Source organism: Somniosus microcephalus, chromosome 3 (assembly GCF_052327205.1).
Source record: "Somniosus microcephalus isolate GS21.2 chromosome 3, FLI_Smic_1.0, whole genome shotgun sequence".
NCBI classification, from domain to species: Eukaryota; Metazoa; Chordata; class Chondrichthyes; order Squaliformes; family Somniosidae; genus Somniosus; species Somniosus microcephalus.
In genome coordinates this window covers 41,978,475-41,995,142 of record NC_140989.1, presented here as the reverse complement: position 1 = coordinate 41,995,142, position 16,668 = coordinate 41,978,475, and the positions used below count along the sequence as shown (strand labels likewise).

The window sequence follows — 16,668 nt, the reverse complement described above, 5'->3', positions numbered from 1 at the left end:
ATCCTGGTCACGGGCGAAAATGACAGTGATCACTTCGCCAACCTGGAGCAGGTGCTCGCTAGATTGAAGGAATATGGGCTCCGAGCTAATCGCCACAAGTGCGAGTTTTTCCAGAAGCAGATCTTGTATTGTAGCCACGTTATTGATGAAGAGGGGTTACATAAGTCCCCTGAAAAGATTGAGGCAGTAGTCAAGGCTCCAGCACCGGAAAATGTTTCACAACTGAGGTCGTTCCTCGGGCTGGTGAACTACTACCATAAGTTCTTGCCAAATTTGTCTACAGTTCTACACCCACTGAACACCCTACTGCAAACGGTGGTACCATGGAAGTGGAGTGACGAATGTAAACGAGCTTTCCAGAAGAGCAAAGCATTGATCACATCAAAAGAGGTGTTGGCTCATTTCAACCCAGCACTACCAATTCGGTTGGCATGTGATGCATCACCCTATGGCATTGGAGTGGTGCTGTCGCACAAATTCCCGGACGGCTCGGAGAGGCCAGTAGCCTTTGCGTCTCGGTCACTAACCTCAGCCGAGCGTAACTACACCCAGATTGACAGGGAGGCCCTCAGCCTAGTGTGGGGAGTGAAAAAGTTCAATCACTATCTGCACGGGCAGAAGTTCACCTTGCTGACTGACCACCAACCACTTGTCTCCATCTTTAATCCAAAGAAGGGCGTTCCGGTGATGACTGTGCAACGGCTACAAAGATGGTCCCTTTTTCTAGGGGCGAACCAATATGAAATCGAGTATAAGGGCATGAAACAGCATGGAAACGCTGATGGGCTATCACGCCTGCCACTGCCTACTGCGGAGGAAGCACCAGCAGTGGACCCTGTCGAAATATTTCATTCGACTATAATTGAACGCTTGCCAGTAACTAACGCTGGTATAGAGAAGGAGACCCAAAATGACCCGACACTGTCTCAGGTATATGACTTGACGGTGAAGGGATGGCCAACACATGACGACTCACTGTTGCCAGCATTCTCATCCAGAAGAGAACAGCTGTCAGTATGCCAGGGGACCTCGATGTGTGGATCCCGAGTGGTAATTCCACCCAAGTTAAGGGAGAGAGTGCTCAATGAGCTTCACGAAGGTCATCTGGGAGGGGTGAAAATGAAAAGCCTTGCTAGGGCTTATGTGTGGTGGCCAGGGATCGATCAGCAAATCGAGGACCTGACAAAGAGCTGCTCAGGATGCCAGAAGGTCCAAAATGCACCACCACATGCCCCTCTACACCCATGGGAGTGGCCCTCATCTCCATGGCAATGGGTGCATATTGATTTTGCTGGTCCATTCATGGACTCAATGTTTTTAATAGCCGTGGATGCGCACTCGAAATGGCCTGAGGTGATCAAAATGTCCTCCACCACCACGGAGAAAACTATTGCAGTCCTACGGACCATATTTGCCAGGAACGGCTTGCCAGAGCAGATTTGCTCTGATAACGGACCACAGTTTGTGTCCGAAGAGTTTCGAAGATTTAGCAAAAGGAATGGGGTAAGGCATTACACAGCCGCCCCGTATCATCCAGCCACAAATGGATTGGCTGAGAGGTTCGTACAAACCTTTAAAAAAGCAGTAAGGGCCATGTGCGATGACGAAATTCCACTGCAGCATAAGGTGGACAATTTCCTGTTAGCCTACAGAAATGCGACACATGCAGTCACCAACCAGACCCCGGCCATGATGTTCTTTAACCGAAGGTTGAGATCTCGTCTGGATTTGCTCAGACCAAATGTACGAAGAGATGTTGAGAATAAGCAATTCCAGCACATCAATGAGAAGCCGACAAGGAGCTTCAATGTAGGGCAACCAGTCTTGGCCCGCGACTACCGAACAGACAAATGGCAACCAGGAACAATATGCACACGGCAGGGGCCACTAATGTACACAGTGGATGTTGGGGAGAACATTGTGAGACGCCATGTTGACCCGATCCTAGAGTCACAGGAACGAGCCAACCCCATGTCTCGCCCATACATACATGGTGATGAACCCAACATACAGGTAGCATCTACCCCAGAAACAGTAGCATCGGAAGCGGATGAACCAACCGACGACAGGGGGCCAGAATCGCCTCCGCACCAACAGCAAGACACTCAGGAAAGGCGCTATCCAGAAAGGATCAGGAAGCCTCCCCAAAGACTGAATTTATAAATAGACTATTTTCAGTTAATGTTGCATGTTAAAAGTGTTAATTGTAATTAGTTGATATTTAATTGTTAAATGAATGTTATGGTACTGTTAATCTAAAAGGGGAGGAAATGTAATGTATGTACCTTTAAGGGGAGAACTACTTTTTACAGCTCCTGTATACTGTAGTACCAGCAGTGACCACACCTGTATATAAACCCTGAGTAGGGATCTGTACAGTTAGTTTTAGAGTAACCCTCATCCAGTAAACACCTGTTGATTGTTCCCTGCAGTCTCTTGTCTAATTATTGAAGGACACCACATCAAGATACATGGATCTAACACTCGAGGGAGGCCTTAAAAGAGGAGCGGGAGTTGGGAGAGGCGGAACGATTTAGGGAGGGAATTTCAGAAGGTGGGGGCTTGCCAGGAATGGGGTCAGGCCCAGTAAGCGCAGGGGCCAAGGATCGAGGGGGCCGGGAAACGAGGTGAGAATAGGGGGTCGGGAGAGGAGGCCGGGCGGTCAGGAGTGGCGGCAATCAGTGGACGGTTCGGAAGCAGCGGCACGCCTTGGTTAAATGTGGGGTCGGGAGGAGCACTCTTGCTACTCTGGGCTTGACATTCAAGTAAGCAAATGTGAAAAATTTACTTTTTAGCTCGCAGGCGATCCCAAGACATAATTTCCCTGAGTGCAGCCGACATCCTCAGGACAAAACAATCTTGAAGAAGGGGCCTCAAACAGGTGTTCTGCCCCTTATATACAAAGAGACTAACGTTGGCTGCAGCCGTGGGTAAAGGATACCGATATTTTTTTCTTCCCCATTTCCGACCAGAAATGTGCATGTGCTTCCTGCAGCCGTGTTGGAGCTTAGCAGGCCAGTTAGTGCCTGAAAAACGGGCACTGCGAGGCTGAATTTATAGGCCTATATCTCTAATAAAAACAAAGGAATGAAAAGGTACTGTAAGCATTGCATCAAATAAAAACTATCCAAAGCTTCCCTTGACTATCCAAAGCTTCTGCCCTCTTGAGCATCCCTGATTATAATCGCTCAATCATTGGTGGCCGTGCCTTCTGTTGCCTAGGCCCTAAGCTCTGGAATTCCCTGCCTAAACCGCTCCACCTCGCTACCTTTCTTTCTTCCTTTAAGACGCTCCTTAAAACCTACCTCTTTGACCAAGCTTTTGCTCACCTGCCCTAATTTATCCTTATGTGGATCAGTGTCAAATTTTTTGTCTTAAAATACTCCTGTGCAGCGCCTTGGAACATTTTACTATGTCAAAGGCGCTATATAAATACAAGTTGTTGTTGCTGTTGTTGTTGCACTCATTCAAAATGAGCTTTGTTGGAAAAAAAATGTAATGCCAGTGCAAAAGCTGAATAAAGTGAGCCAGGTGTCATTGATATATTTCTGCCTACATTCTGGAATCTTAATGATGATGGTATGAGATGAAAGGGTAGATTTTATGAATTAGTGCTCCTAGTGCACTGGGAGCATATCTCAGAAATTATAGTGGGGAGGTCAGCGGGCCCTGCAGGATTTTCTGTCCATTAATTTTATGCCTAAGGCCAGCTCTGCCAATTTTTTGATTTCCCTGTGCCTGTTCTGTGCCTGCAGTACCAGTGCTGATGAGCTGAAGATCTACCTTAATTGACTCTAATCTTGGTTCAAAGCAATAACTCTTGTCTCTTGATGTTGTTTTACAACCGGTTGCAAATCATTGGGATTCAAGCCTCATGTAAACTGACCAACTCAAATCTCTTGTTAGTTTACAACTCAATGGGCACATGGGCATAAAGAGCAGCGCATCTGTGCACCATCTGCGTCCCCCCCCCCCCGACTTCTAACAGATATGTCCATAATTGTGGACATTCTCAGATTCCAGACTTCACATTTTTTCCACAACAGGAGTTATAACTCAGAATACATTTGGTTGGGTAAGGTAGCACCAGGCATCATACAAAATGGATGGAGGGGGTGGGGGGTGAGCGGTGGGGTGGAGGAAAGCATAACTGATGAGAGATTGCATTCAATTTGCCTCAGCTTGATCACGTATGAATAGGATTTCTTGCTGTAAATAGACTTTTAATCAAACACATGTCGAACTCAGATAGTGAATATTTAAAAACCATTTCTATCTAATCAATGGTACAATGAGCTGTTCTTTCCATTCTATGAAGCACATCTTTTCAACTGTAAACAATGTTTTTTGCCAGCACTTCCAAGGCCGTGAAAACACATTTTGCGTATTTAAAAGGCGGTTATTAATATTTAATGCAAAGCCACCTGGTTGCACTTTGAGACTGTGTAAACAAGTGGAAATGATCGGCTGGACATTGATTCTGCCAAATCGGCCTCAGTGTTAGGAATCTGCGTTAAGACAGATGTCAATGCTGCTCTGATAACTATTAGTAATGGTTAAAACCAAAAAGCACAATGAGAGAGGTTCTCAATGTGCAATAAACCGAACACATAGCAGCAGCATGATTCCTCCTCAGATCAAAAAAATACTCAACAGTAGCTTACTTTTCTACCATCGCTACTGATCCAGAATATTGGACTAACTAATGCTTTTCTTTTGTTCCAATCGCTTTTAGGAAAAGTAACCATATTTAGACTTTCCGGTTCTGGTGTTTAGTTTTGGGGAGTATCAGCATTTATTTTACATGACCGCTTTTTGGGGATTAAACGCTTATTCGGGCGGCTCAGAATTTATTTTTGAAAGTTTCAGTATATATTTTGGGTGCTTGTGCTTTTTTTGAGGGGGGGATGGTGGTGGGGTGTGGTCAATATTTATCTTTTGGTGACATCGGGACCTGGATGAGTCAAAATTTCCTCTGGCTTAGTGTTAGGAAAAGTGGAGCCATCCTCTGTGGCGCACTCTACCACCGACACGCATCTTGACTCCATCAACTTCCCCAGCTGTCACCTCAGGCCGAGTCAAGATGTGTGGGACCCTTGGTGCACTGCACAACCAACATGGCTCCATTGCAAAGTTCATTCTCTTCCAACACCGCAACATTGCCTGCCTCTGTCTCACCTTTCCCCCATCGCCGATAACATAGGAACAGTAGGAGGCCATTCGGCCCCTTGAGCCTGTTCCACTATTCAATAAGATCATGGCTGATCTGTATGTTAACTCCATCCACCAGCATTGGCTCCATATCCCTTATCACCCTTGGTTAGCAAAAATCTAGCGATCTCAGATTTAAAATTATTAATTGAACGAGTTTTTTGTGGGAGAGAGTTCCACACTTCTACCACCCATTGCGTGAAGTGTTTCCTAACTTCTCTCCTGAATGGCCTGGCTTTTGATGTTAAGGTTATGTCCCCTTGTCCTAGATGCCCCCACCAGTGGAAAAAGTTTCTCTCTATCTACTCTAGCTATTCCTTTCAAAATCCTAAAAGCCCAAGGCCATGCCTTTATCCCCTCTGACCTTCCCCTCTCTGGCCCCGAACGATCAGTCCTCAGCAAAGGCCTGAGCTTCATCCCCTTATGCACCCACCTCAAAGAATTTCGAGCTCGGCACGATGTTGAGCTCTTTTTCCGCCGCCTTCATCTCCGTGCCCACTTCTCTGGCCAGGAGCCTTCCCCCCGCACGGCTGACCCTTTCTCCCACTTTCAGAATTCCCGTTCTACCTGGACCCCTCCCCCTGGCCTCTTACCCTCTCTAGATCTTTTCATCGCTAACTGCCGCCGTGACATCGGCCGTCTCCATTTCTCTGGCTCCCCTCACTCACTCCAACCTACCTCCCTCTGAACTTGCAGCACTCCATTCTCTCAGATCCAACCCTGACATTGTCATTAAACCTGCTGACAAGGGTGGTGCTGTTGTTGTTTGGCGAACCGACCTCTACCTAGCGGAAGCTGAATGCTAACTCTCCGACACCTCCTCCTACCTCCACCTGGACCATGACCCCACTACCGAACATCAAACCACCGTTTCCAAGACTGTCACTGACCTCATCTCCTCTGGAGATCTTCCCCCACGGCCACCAACTTCATAGTTCCCCAACCCTGCACAGCCCGCTTCTACTTCCTCCCCAAGATCCACAAACAGGACTGCCCTGGTAGACCCATTGTTTCAGCCTGTTCTTGCCCCACGGAACTTATCTCTTCCTATCTCAACTCTATCTTTTCTCCCCTTGTCCAATCTCTTCCCACCTACATCCGCGACTCTTCGGACGCCCTCCGCCACTTTAACAGTTTCCAGTTTCCTGGCCCCAACCGCCTCCTTTTCACCATGGACATACAATCACTCTACACCTCCATTCCCCACCAGGATGGCCTGAGGGCGCTCCGCTTCTTCCTTGAACAGAGGCTCGACCAGTCCCCATCCACCACCACCCTCCTGCACCTGGCTGAACTTGTTCTCACATTGAGCAACTTCTCCTTTGACTCCACTCATTTCCACCAAATCAAAGGTGTTGCTATGGGTAACCTCATGGGTCCTAGCTATGCCTGCCTTTTTGTGGGATATGTGGAACACTCTTTGTTCCAGTCCTACTTGGGTCCCCTCCCTCGCCTCTTTTTCCGATACATTGATGACTGTATCGGTGCCGTTCCCTGCTCTCGCCCTGAACTAGACAATTTCATTCACTTTGCCTCCAATTTCCACCCTTCTCTCACCTTCACATGGTCCATCTCCAACTCTTCCCTTCCCTTCCTCGACTTCTCCGTCTCCATCTCTGGGGATAGGTTATCGACCAATATTCACTACAAGCCCACTGACTCCCACAGCTACCTGGACTACACTTCCTCCCACCCCGTCTCCTGTAAGGACTCTATTCCATTCTCCCAGTTTCTCCGTCTCCGCCGCATCTGCTCCGATGATGCCACCTTCCACACCAGTGCTTCCGACATGCCTTCCTTTTTCCTCAACCGAGGATTCCCCTCTACCGTGGTTGACACGGCCCTCAACCATGTCCGTTCTATCTCCCATACTTCGGCCCTCACCCCTGCCCCTCCCTCCCGGAACCACGATAGGGTTCCCCTTGTCCTCACCTTTCACCCCACCAGCCTCCACATTCAACGGATCATCCTCCGCCATTTCCGCCACCTCCAACGTGATCCCACCACCAAACGCATCTTCCGCTCCCCTCCCCATTCAGCATTCCGTAGGGACCACTCCCTCCGAGACACCCTAGTCCACTCCTCTATCACCCCCAGCACCCCTTCCCCTTCGCCCGGCACCTTCCCGTGCAAGCGCAGGAGATGCAATACCTGCCCTTATACCTCCCCCCTTCCCACTATCCAGGGCCCCAAACACCCCTTCCAGGTGAAACAGCGATTTACTTGTACTTCTTGCAATCTAGTATACTGTATTAGCTGCTCACGATGTGGTCTCTACATTGGGGAGACCAAATGCAGATTGGGTGACCGCTTTGCGGAACACCTCCGTTCAGTCCATAAGGATGACCCCGAGCTTTCGGTCACCTGTCATTTTAATTCACTGCCCCACTCCCACTCGGACCTCACCATACTCGGGCTCTTGCATTGTTCTACGGAAGCTCAGCATAAGCTCAAGGAACAGCACCTCATCTTCTGATTAGGCACTTTGCAGCCTTCCGGACTCAATATCGAGTTCAACAATTTCAGATCATAACCTCGGCCCCCAATTCATTTTTACTTATATTTTTTATCCACACCTTTGTTTTGGCCCTCCCCCCTTTTTTTCTCTCCCACATGGCAGCTGTCTCCCATTCTTCCAGCGCATTTCACACCTAATCTAGAGCCATCTTTTGTCTCCACTAGTCCTATCACCATCTTGTCTCGTTTGAATGCCTCTTAATGTCTCTTCACTTCTCTTTTGTTCTCTCCCAGCCTGGCCTTTTAATCTGTTTCATTTCCTGTGCTTTATCAGTCTTGACAAAGGGTTTCGACCTGAAACATTGACTCTGTTTCTCTCTCCACGGATGTTGCCTGGCCTGCTGAGTTTTTCCAGCATTTTCTGTTGTTATTTCGGATTTCCAGCATCTGCAGTATTTTGCTAGCGCACCATGTCTTTATTTGCTTGACTTCTCTAATGTTCTCCTAGCCTCAAGGTATACATCATTCTAAACACCATGGTCCATGTCCTCGCCTACACAAAGTCCCACTCTTCCATTACTCTGGTCCTACCTGAGCTCCACCTGCTCCCTATTCTGTGAAATAACTACAAAACTCTCCTCCTCACTATCAACTCAGCCCATGGCCTTGCCCACCTTACCTTAAAGATCTCTCAGCTTATGTCCCCACAGGTACTCTTTGTTCCTCTAACACCAGGCTAATCCCTGCTCCTGTTTCTTGCATCCCATATTGGTGGCTGCTCATTAAGCCGCCATGCTCCTGCCATCTTAAATGTGTTAGTTCTCTTCTCCTTGCCATCTCCTTCCCTGCTTACTAAACCTCCCCAAATCTCTTCTCTTCTACCATACCTTCACAATCCTGACCTTATCCATTTTCCCTTTTTCTCTCCTGCTTGTTGTTGACTTCTTTTTCCTCCTTTGAGACCTCTGCCTGCACACGAGGAGTGCTAAAAATGCAAACTGCTGGAGTTGTTGAATAACTATACCCCTTTTATATTGGTATCGCGTTTGATACCAGGAGTTTCAATCTGGGACCAATCTCAGCTTGCCAGTGTTCACATGGCTGGTGACCTCAGGCATTTAGAAAACCAAATGAGGCAGAAACAGAGCGAGAACACAAGTGCAGCTAATGGCATATTACTGACTCATATCAATTGGAAATAAATGGGAAAGAACTAAAGACTGACCCCAGTGTCAGACTAGGCATATGTTGGCGTGATCTTGGTACTGTACCAGTTTGAAATCCACAGCTAGAAGAGTGCCAAGCTTCTATACCAGTATACTATCATGTTCATTTTGATGGGAGGTCAATACAAAATTCAGTGTGATGCATCTGAACAATGTAAACAGGGGATGTTACTTGATTCTGTTAAATCATTTAATCAGTACACACACATATATAAACTAATAATCAATAATAATTTTCAAACAGTGACAATTTTTCTCAAATTATATGATTTTAGGTAAGTCAACGACAGTTAAGCGGTTGAATGCACTTTAATGATCCTAATTGTCTACCAAATGGGAATGCAGTGCAGTGATTAGTAATCCCCAGCTCTATGTGTCTGTGGAATGAAAGGCAAGTCTTTGATTTTAGATTGAAAACAGAGAAAACTGCAGTTCACACAGTCATTAGATGATCTAATGAGATTTAGCTAATGTGGATTATAGTTCCTTCTTTAGTATTTCTAAGAACATATTCCAGATCAGCTGCTATTCATTACTGGCAATGGCTATCGCCAGGTTCAATTAACTCAAATATTCAGTGGATCCAAAAGTTAAAACCAGCCCAAAATGTGATCTCTGTCTTCTGTATATGTAGTTTTTTCTAAGTAAATTATTATGCAGTATTACTTCTTAAGGTCGTAATGATGTATTATTGAATTAACTGAGAAACAGACCAACTAGGCGCCTTTTGTCACGGCCTCACGCTGTTGAAGATCCCAATCCCGTTTGCCCTGTGCTGCGTCACAGTCATTACCCAATTGCATCAAAGAGGTAAAAACAACTTTCTGTTCCTGATTCAGAACAACCGCAGAAGACAACATTTTGTGCTTGTACACAAACTCTCGCCATCACCCTGTTACTAATCAGTTACAAAGAATTATGGTCATCTTTAACTGTCCATACAAATTTTAAAAAAAATACACACTGGGGAGACACTTGATGAAAATCTGATTAATTCCTACTAGTTCATATAATATGCATGTGTTCCTATGTCCTGGAAGCTACTTAGAACTTTCAGAAATATTTAGGAGGCCCTGCACTAGCTCCATGCTATAAGTGGAAAACAATGTTGCTTTCGCAGTATAGAGTTAGACTTCTCAGAGGGAAATCATTCAACTGTAGAAGTACTATACATTTACTCATTTAGTATTGTTGCTTTTCTACGCTATTCCTGTTGGTAGAGTACTCTGATTGGAAATGGGAACTTGTTGAAAGAAAGAACTTGCTTTTATATGGTGCCTCAAGACATCCCAAAGCGCTTGACAGCCAATGAAGGCAACGCGGCAGCCAATTTGCGCACAGCAAGCTCCCACAAATGTGATGATGACCGGATTATCTGTTTTAGTGCTGTTGGTTGAGGGATAAATATTGGCCAGGACACCGGGGAGAACTCCCCTGCTCTTCTTCCGGATACACAGCATCAGAGGCCTGGAAGGAGTTGGTTATACACTACGTCAGGGAGAAGTATTTGTGTAGCACAATGAACTTAACAAAAGGGTGTGGCAGATTATCGATAAAAATTCAAAGGAAGAAAAACAAGAGTTGGTCAGATGGTAACCAGTAGGACCAGTCACACACTCACTCTCATAGATCAAATTTTTATAATGCTCATCAGCATAATTTCTTTCAATTATCTGATTCGCTGATTGCTTATACCCATCATTGACCCTGCTGAAGATCAGTGTAGCATTGGGAACAACTGTCGACAAGGTAATTATATTCTATGAGGCTAAGGATTACTATACGGTGTATATTTCTTTCAGCCATGCACAGTGATAGTCTTAATGTCATGTAGAATAGTTAGATTGTCATTAATGTCTTCCTCACAGATGATTTCTCCCTTCCCCAGGCTTTGTTTTAAGCGCAATAGATAGAAGATAGTTTACTATGGGAGGGATTTTTCCAAGTATGTGTGGCGATGGGGATCCTTGCCTGCCACCAGTACATACCGGGCATGCTCTCTGCCAGCATATCCTCAGAATATTACCCCCCACCGCCCAATATTGAGTATATTTAGCAGGAGGTCATCAGTTGGCTAAACTAACTCCAGTTGATACAAAGGAAGCGTCATTGTTCAAACTCCTTTACTTGTAACTGATGCTTTGTTGAGCAGTTTTTTGTAAAATCTAAAGGATGGAGTGACCTTTATTGGCATAATGGAAGCCAATTATTATTTCTGGAATTTTTCCATTGGGGCAAAATTTCCTCTGTGCCCAATTCTAACAAATTTCTAATCATGACTATAAAGATGACCTAACGTGTAATCTTTCCTGCATTACAATAGTGACTACACTTCAAAAGCACTTCATTGGCTGTAAAGCGCTTTGGGACGTCCTGAGGTTGTGAAAGGTGCTATATAAATGCAAGTCTTTTGTTATAAATCTCATCATTCATCAAGAAACTACTCGTGAAATAACACTGGACGGCCAGCTGGTGGCGCCGTCCAAGGAGTATAAATACTCGGGCGTGGGGCCAGCTTTTCAGGGACATTTTGTAAGACAAGGAACTAGTGAAGTACAACTAGACCTCCATGTTCTGAAACAAGTTGATTAAAGCCTTGCTTTATACTCAAACCAAGTGCGTAGTGAGTTTTATTACATCATCTTTCTTTTACACAAAGCTAGAAAATGTAATATCTGTCACAAATAAAATCTGTTCAGTGCATAACCTTCGCAGTTCACCACTGCCATTCAAACACAAGCGGGCCATACTTTGCCAAGGAACCTCTGAAACTGGTTAACAATCCCCGTTCATCTTTTTACAAATTTGTGCCCCTGGTTCAGAGCTTCACGGGTGTTCGGGTGCAGAGGTCACTGCTGGATTTTCCTTCCATTGAAATGAATTGACAGAGACTCTTGCTGGGCTTATTGTTCTTGATAGCTGAATGATCGATTGTTGCCCCTGCCCCGAGTGCATGAAGCTCATTGCCAAGAGCATTCTTTCCTCAAATATATCCGTACGGTGGCATAGTGGTTAGCACTGTTGCCTCACAGCGCCAGAGACCCGGGTTCGAATCCGGCCTCGGGCGACTGTCTGTGTGGAGTTTGCACATTCTCCCCGTGTTTGCGTGGGTTTCCTCCGGGTGCTCCGGTTTCCTCCCACAGTCCAAAGATGTGCGGGTTAGGTTGATTGGCTATGATAAATTGACCCTTAGTGTTAGGGGGATTAAATACGTGGGGTTACAGGGATAGGGTGGGATATGTGTTGGTGTAGGGTTTACGGGGATCGGGTGGGATATGTGTCAGTGCAGGCTCGATGGGCCGAAATGGCCTCTATCTGCACTGTGGGGTTTCTGTGATCTGTGATTCTGTGAAATTTTCAAAAGAAAATCGATTCAAAAGAGATAACCAAAAATGGACATTTCATTTCATCTCAAGATCTTTGGTCTGAGAGCTAGCTTCCAGAGGAAATGGCCATTGATTGAGGCTGAACTCAGTCGGGGTATTGTGGCAGTGCCGCTATAATCTACTCAAGTGAAGTTCAAATGGTTTATAGAATTGCCTGGCAGTGTGTTACAGTCAGTAATCCATTTCCAAAAGCTCATGTCATTTTAAAATAAAATCGAGAGTGAGTATTCTTTCCCATTGATGGGCTCCACCACACATTTTAATTACAGCCATGACCGCCACTATGACAATATCACATAATGCAAAAGGAAGATTTAGGTTGTCACCACAGAAAGCGCGTCCAGTATATTCATTTCCCAACATATGAGAGTGTATAGTCGGGCATCCGAGCAGTCCGATTTATGTTGCATTTGTCTTTTTTTGAGGCAATTGTTGCCATTCACAGCAACCATAGCAGGATTTGCTTTAAGTAAATCCAGGAAACAATAGCATAGTGGTAATGTCACTGGGCTAGTAATCCAGAGACCTAGACTAATGATCCATCGAGACGTGAGTTCATAATCCCATCCACGACAGCTGGGGAATTTAAATTTAGTTAATTAAATAAATCCGGAATAATGACTAGCGAAACATATCAGATTGTTGTAAAAATCCATCTGGTTCACTAATGTCCTTTAGGAAAGGAAATCTGCTGTCCTTACCTGGTCTGGCCTATATGTGACTCCAGACCCATAGCAATGTGGTTGACTCATAAATGGCCTAGCAAGCCACTCAGTTGTACTCACCACCACCTTCTCAGGGGCAATTAGCAACGCCCACATCCCATAAATGAATACTTAAAAATCGACTACAATCTCCCCATTTTCATTTCAACAAGTTTTTATACAAAAACAAAGTTACCGACCACATAGTTACATCTAGAAACTAATTGCAGGAGGAGGCAGAAAATTTGATCTGACCAAAAAAAGGAAGGGGGGGGGGGCACATCGATTTAAATCAAACTCCTGTGTCTTTATCTCATTCAGCAAGCGTTATGAGACCGTCTTTAATCATTTTCCTAATTGCATTGCATTTCCCAACCTGACAGCATCTTGTTCGTTCAGACTGACAAAAAAAATGGAGCTTCCAACTGAATAAATAAACGAATAGGTTTCCCGAGGACGGTAAATGCTACTTAACAGCGGAGGGATTGCTTTCCCCAGACAGACGCTCGCAACTTTTGTGTTCCGTTCATTTTTGGTGAAAATATTTTGTCGCCTCGTCAAATTTACTGACGCATTTGCAGCGAATGCCAGTGGGATACTGGCAAGAGCACGGTGCAGATTGGTAAACAGGTTTAACACCAGCTTTCATGGACTTTTCAATTACACGAGGTGTTGAGGTTAAGGAAGTAAAACATACAGGGAGCAATTTTCTTCCAGTGGCAAAGGATGGCGCACCACCTGGAAATGTGATTAAACAAAACCCTTGTTGAAAATAATCGACCTTCATCTCATTTTTTTTAAATTAGAGACTGATCTATTTATGTAAATAAAAACCCGACTGAGTTTAAAAAAACTGAATTCAGTCGGTGTCATCAGCAATACTTGGACGTTCTCGCAATATTAGAAACAAAAGCAAAACAAAATCAACATTTCTTGATCGTTTGAAGCAACAAGTGAAAATGCAGCAAACATCAGTCCACAAGGCAAAGGCCCGTCGGGTGTGAGCATCCCTTTGTGCAATACTCTATTAATAATTAATACACACCAAAGGATTAACCGTGTAACAGCTTCTCACACCTGTGTCACAGGCTCCACACCAAATCCCCAGCATTTCCATTCGACATTCATCAAACATGATAGTTGTGACAGGATTGTCTGCCATGATTAACTAATAAACAAAGGCCTTTACAATAGTCAACCGGTATCCCTCCTTCCTGCCAAAAATACTTTGCAGAATTGTTCAAAGGATGGGATTAAAGAGATTTCCACAGATTTAATTTCTAATACCTCGAAGGTATTTTTTAAAAATCAAATAAAGAATAGTCGTTCGCCGAAAAATTGATTGATAAAAGCTCACCTCAGATTTAAGTTAGCTTGCGATGGGCTGCCTAGCTGTAATTTACTCAATAGCTGGCACCCTACCACATTACCTGTAAGCAACACGGTGTTCTTTATATACAAGTATAAAGGTTTAGCATAACTTCCTTGCTATTGTACTCTATGGTCTCTATTTATAAAGCCAAGGATCTTGTGTGCTTTTTTAACAGCCTTCTCAACTTGTCCTGCCACCTTCAAAGATTTGTGTACGCAAACTTTCAGGTCTCTCTTTCCCGCACCTGTTTTAGGATTGTACCATTTAGTTTATATCGCCTCTCTTCATTCATCCTTCCAAAATGTATCACTTCGCACTTCTTCGCTTCATACTGGAAAGGTACAAAGTTGCAGAGCTATGAGGATAGAGGAAGTGTGTGGGATTAACTGGATAGCTCTTTCAAAGAGATGGCACAGGGACGATGGGACGAATGGCCTCCTTCTATGAGTACATCCACACAGATCTATTATCTTAAATTAATGGATTAATGCAACAATCATTAATGGTTTTCTGCTAAAATAAAGCCCAGATTACAGCTTTGCGTTTCCACTGAGAAGTTAAACACAGGTTTCAGTTTAACGTGCAGTGCCTTTCAGTACACTCATGCTAACTGATGTGGAGCATATTTCTGTTTTAAATCGGACCGTATGTATTTCATGGGGTGCTTGTGTTTTTGCGCAGAGGCCTTGGCGCTGCACAAAGTCGGCGAGGGGTGGTGTGGAGATATATCTCAGGGAAATGTTTTACATAGGTTTTAGGAGACTTCAATGAAATTCATTTTATTCCCCCTACCCTCCCTCCCGACTACACAGATCTTTCAGGAACTTTGCACCCAAAAACATACAGCCCTTTTTTATAATAAAGGCAATGCTTGGAAGACTTTATTGTGCATACGAAAAACCAAATTTTCTTGGGAAAAAAACCAAAATCACATTCAAACTGTGACAGATCCGCAGTGTGAAAAATGTAGTTTATGCCAAGTCTGATTATTACGGAACAAAACAAGAAGGGAAAAATGTCTACACATTTTTACAATAGTGAAAGAGCTGCTTTTCTCTGCCATTTACCGGTATATGAGAAAATGCACTTGCAGCAGAAGCTGTAACAACCCATCACTTCTTTTTCCATTCATTTTATGCGAGTAGCCTCTTTTTGCAAACTATTCTCACCACTATAAAATACGATTTTATCAACTGTTAGACAGAAGCATTAGATTCTCTGTCCACATTACCCAGTTGAATTCTCTTATTTCACAAGCATAAGCATGATGCGAGCAATAAATACAGTTATGGACTCACCACAAGGTCATTACTATTCCTGGCTTCCTCGAGATCAATTCAACTCCCCCTTTTTGACAGGCTGTCTTCGCTCTGGTTTTCTGGCTTTAGGGTTGGTTCTCCCCCAAAAAACATCCACGTCTCTCTGCATTTGGAAGTCTGGCAGTCATTTTTTTTTTTTAGTTTAAATTTTTATTTTATTGACAGTATGTGCTGCAAGGTTTTATTGCACAAATTGAACTGCACAGCTCCCTTGTTCTGTGTAACTGCAGACTGGGCTGGTTAACAAGTCACAGCTTTGCTGATTAACAACCGACAGCTATGATAAATTGAGAAAACGGTTATAATTCACCTGATGGGTTGCTGGCAAGACTGTCACCCTGGTGAAATCAATTAACTCAGAAAGCTGCTTACTTCAGCCACTGTGATTACAGGTTCAGCAACCGGGAACATTGCTGGCTCCTTTGCAGTGACGCGTCCAGATTGTTTCCTCTGCGAGTTTTGTTTGAAATGGCCGAAATTCTACCTTTCACAATGCACTCGCTTTAAGCTTTCCAGATGCTTTAACTGTTAATCAAATTTCCTTCCTAACACAGAGTTGTAATGAGACCTAACTGGGGAACTGCGTGTAAACTGCTGCTGTGTGGCAGTCCATACAGGAGGAGGACATCCTGACCCTGAGTTATGATTGGCTATCTGTTCGACTGTCAAGCTGCATGGGGAGGGTTATTTAAGGTGCTCTATCAGAGCTAACAGTGGGCCTGTTTCTGGTCACCATCATGACACATTTTATCCAGGCAACTCTGAAGGATTACAAATAAATTTATGAGAAGACGTGACATTAAGATCGTCCTATATGGAACGTAGATGCATTTAAGAATAGGAACAAGCATTGCCGTCTCTGGCCACGGAGATCTGCAAAATCAACATCTTTTATTTCCTTGAAATGGAACCAGTGACCTTCAAAGCCCAAAGCAGAGTGAATCTACACTCAGCGTCATTGAACTCAGCATTACAAGGCTGTTGTTGCGAACA

The 16,668-nt window shown here is 44.5% G+C and overlaps 1 long non-coding RNA gene across 1 annotated transcript in view; it reads right to left on the bottom strand.

Annotated features, from left to right (window-relative positions):
• Nucleotides 1-16,267, bottom strand: part of LOC147121004 (uncharacterized) — a 504,333-nt gene extending 488,066 nt beyond the window's left edge. Inside the window, exon 1 of the long non-coding RNA XR_015075372.1 lies at nucleotides 15,655-16,267. This is a non-coding gene — a long non-coding RNA (uncharacterized LOC147121004). The remainder of the gene's footprint in view (nucleotides 1-15,654) is intronic.
• Nucleotides 16,268-16,668: the final 401 nt, after the last annotated feature.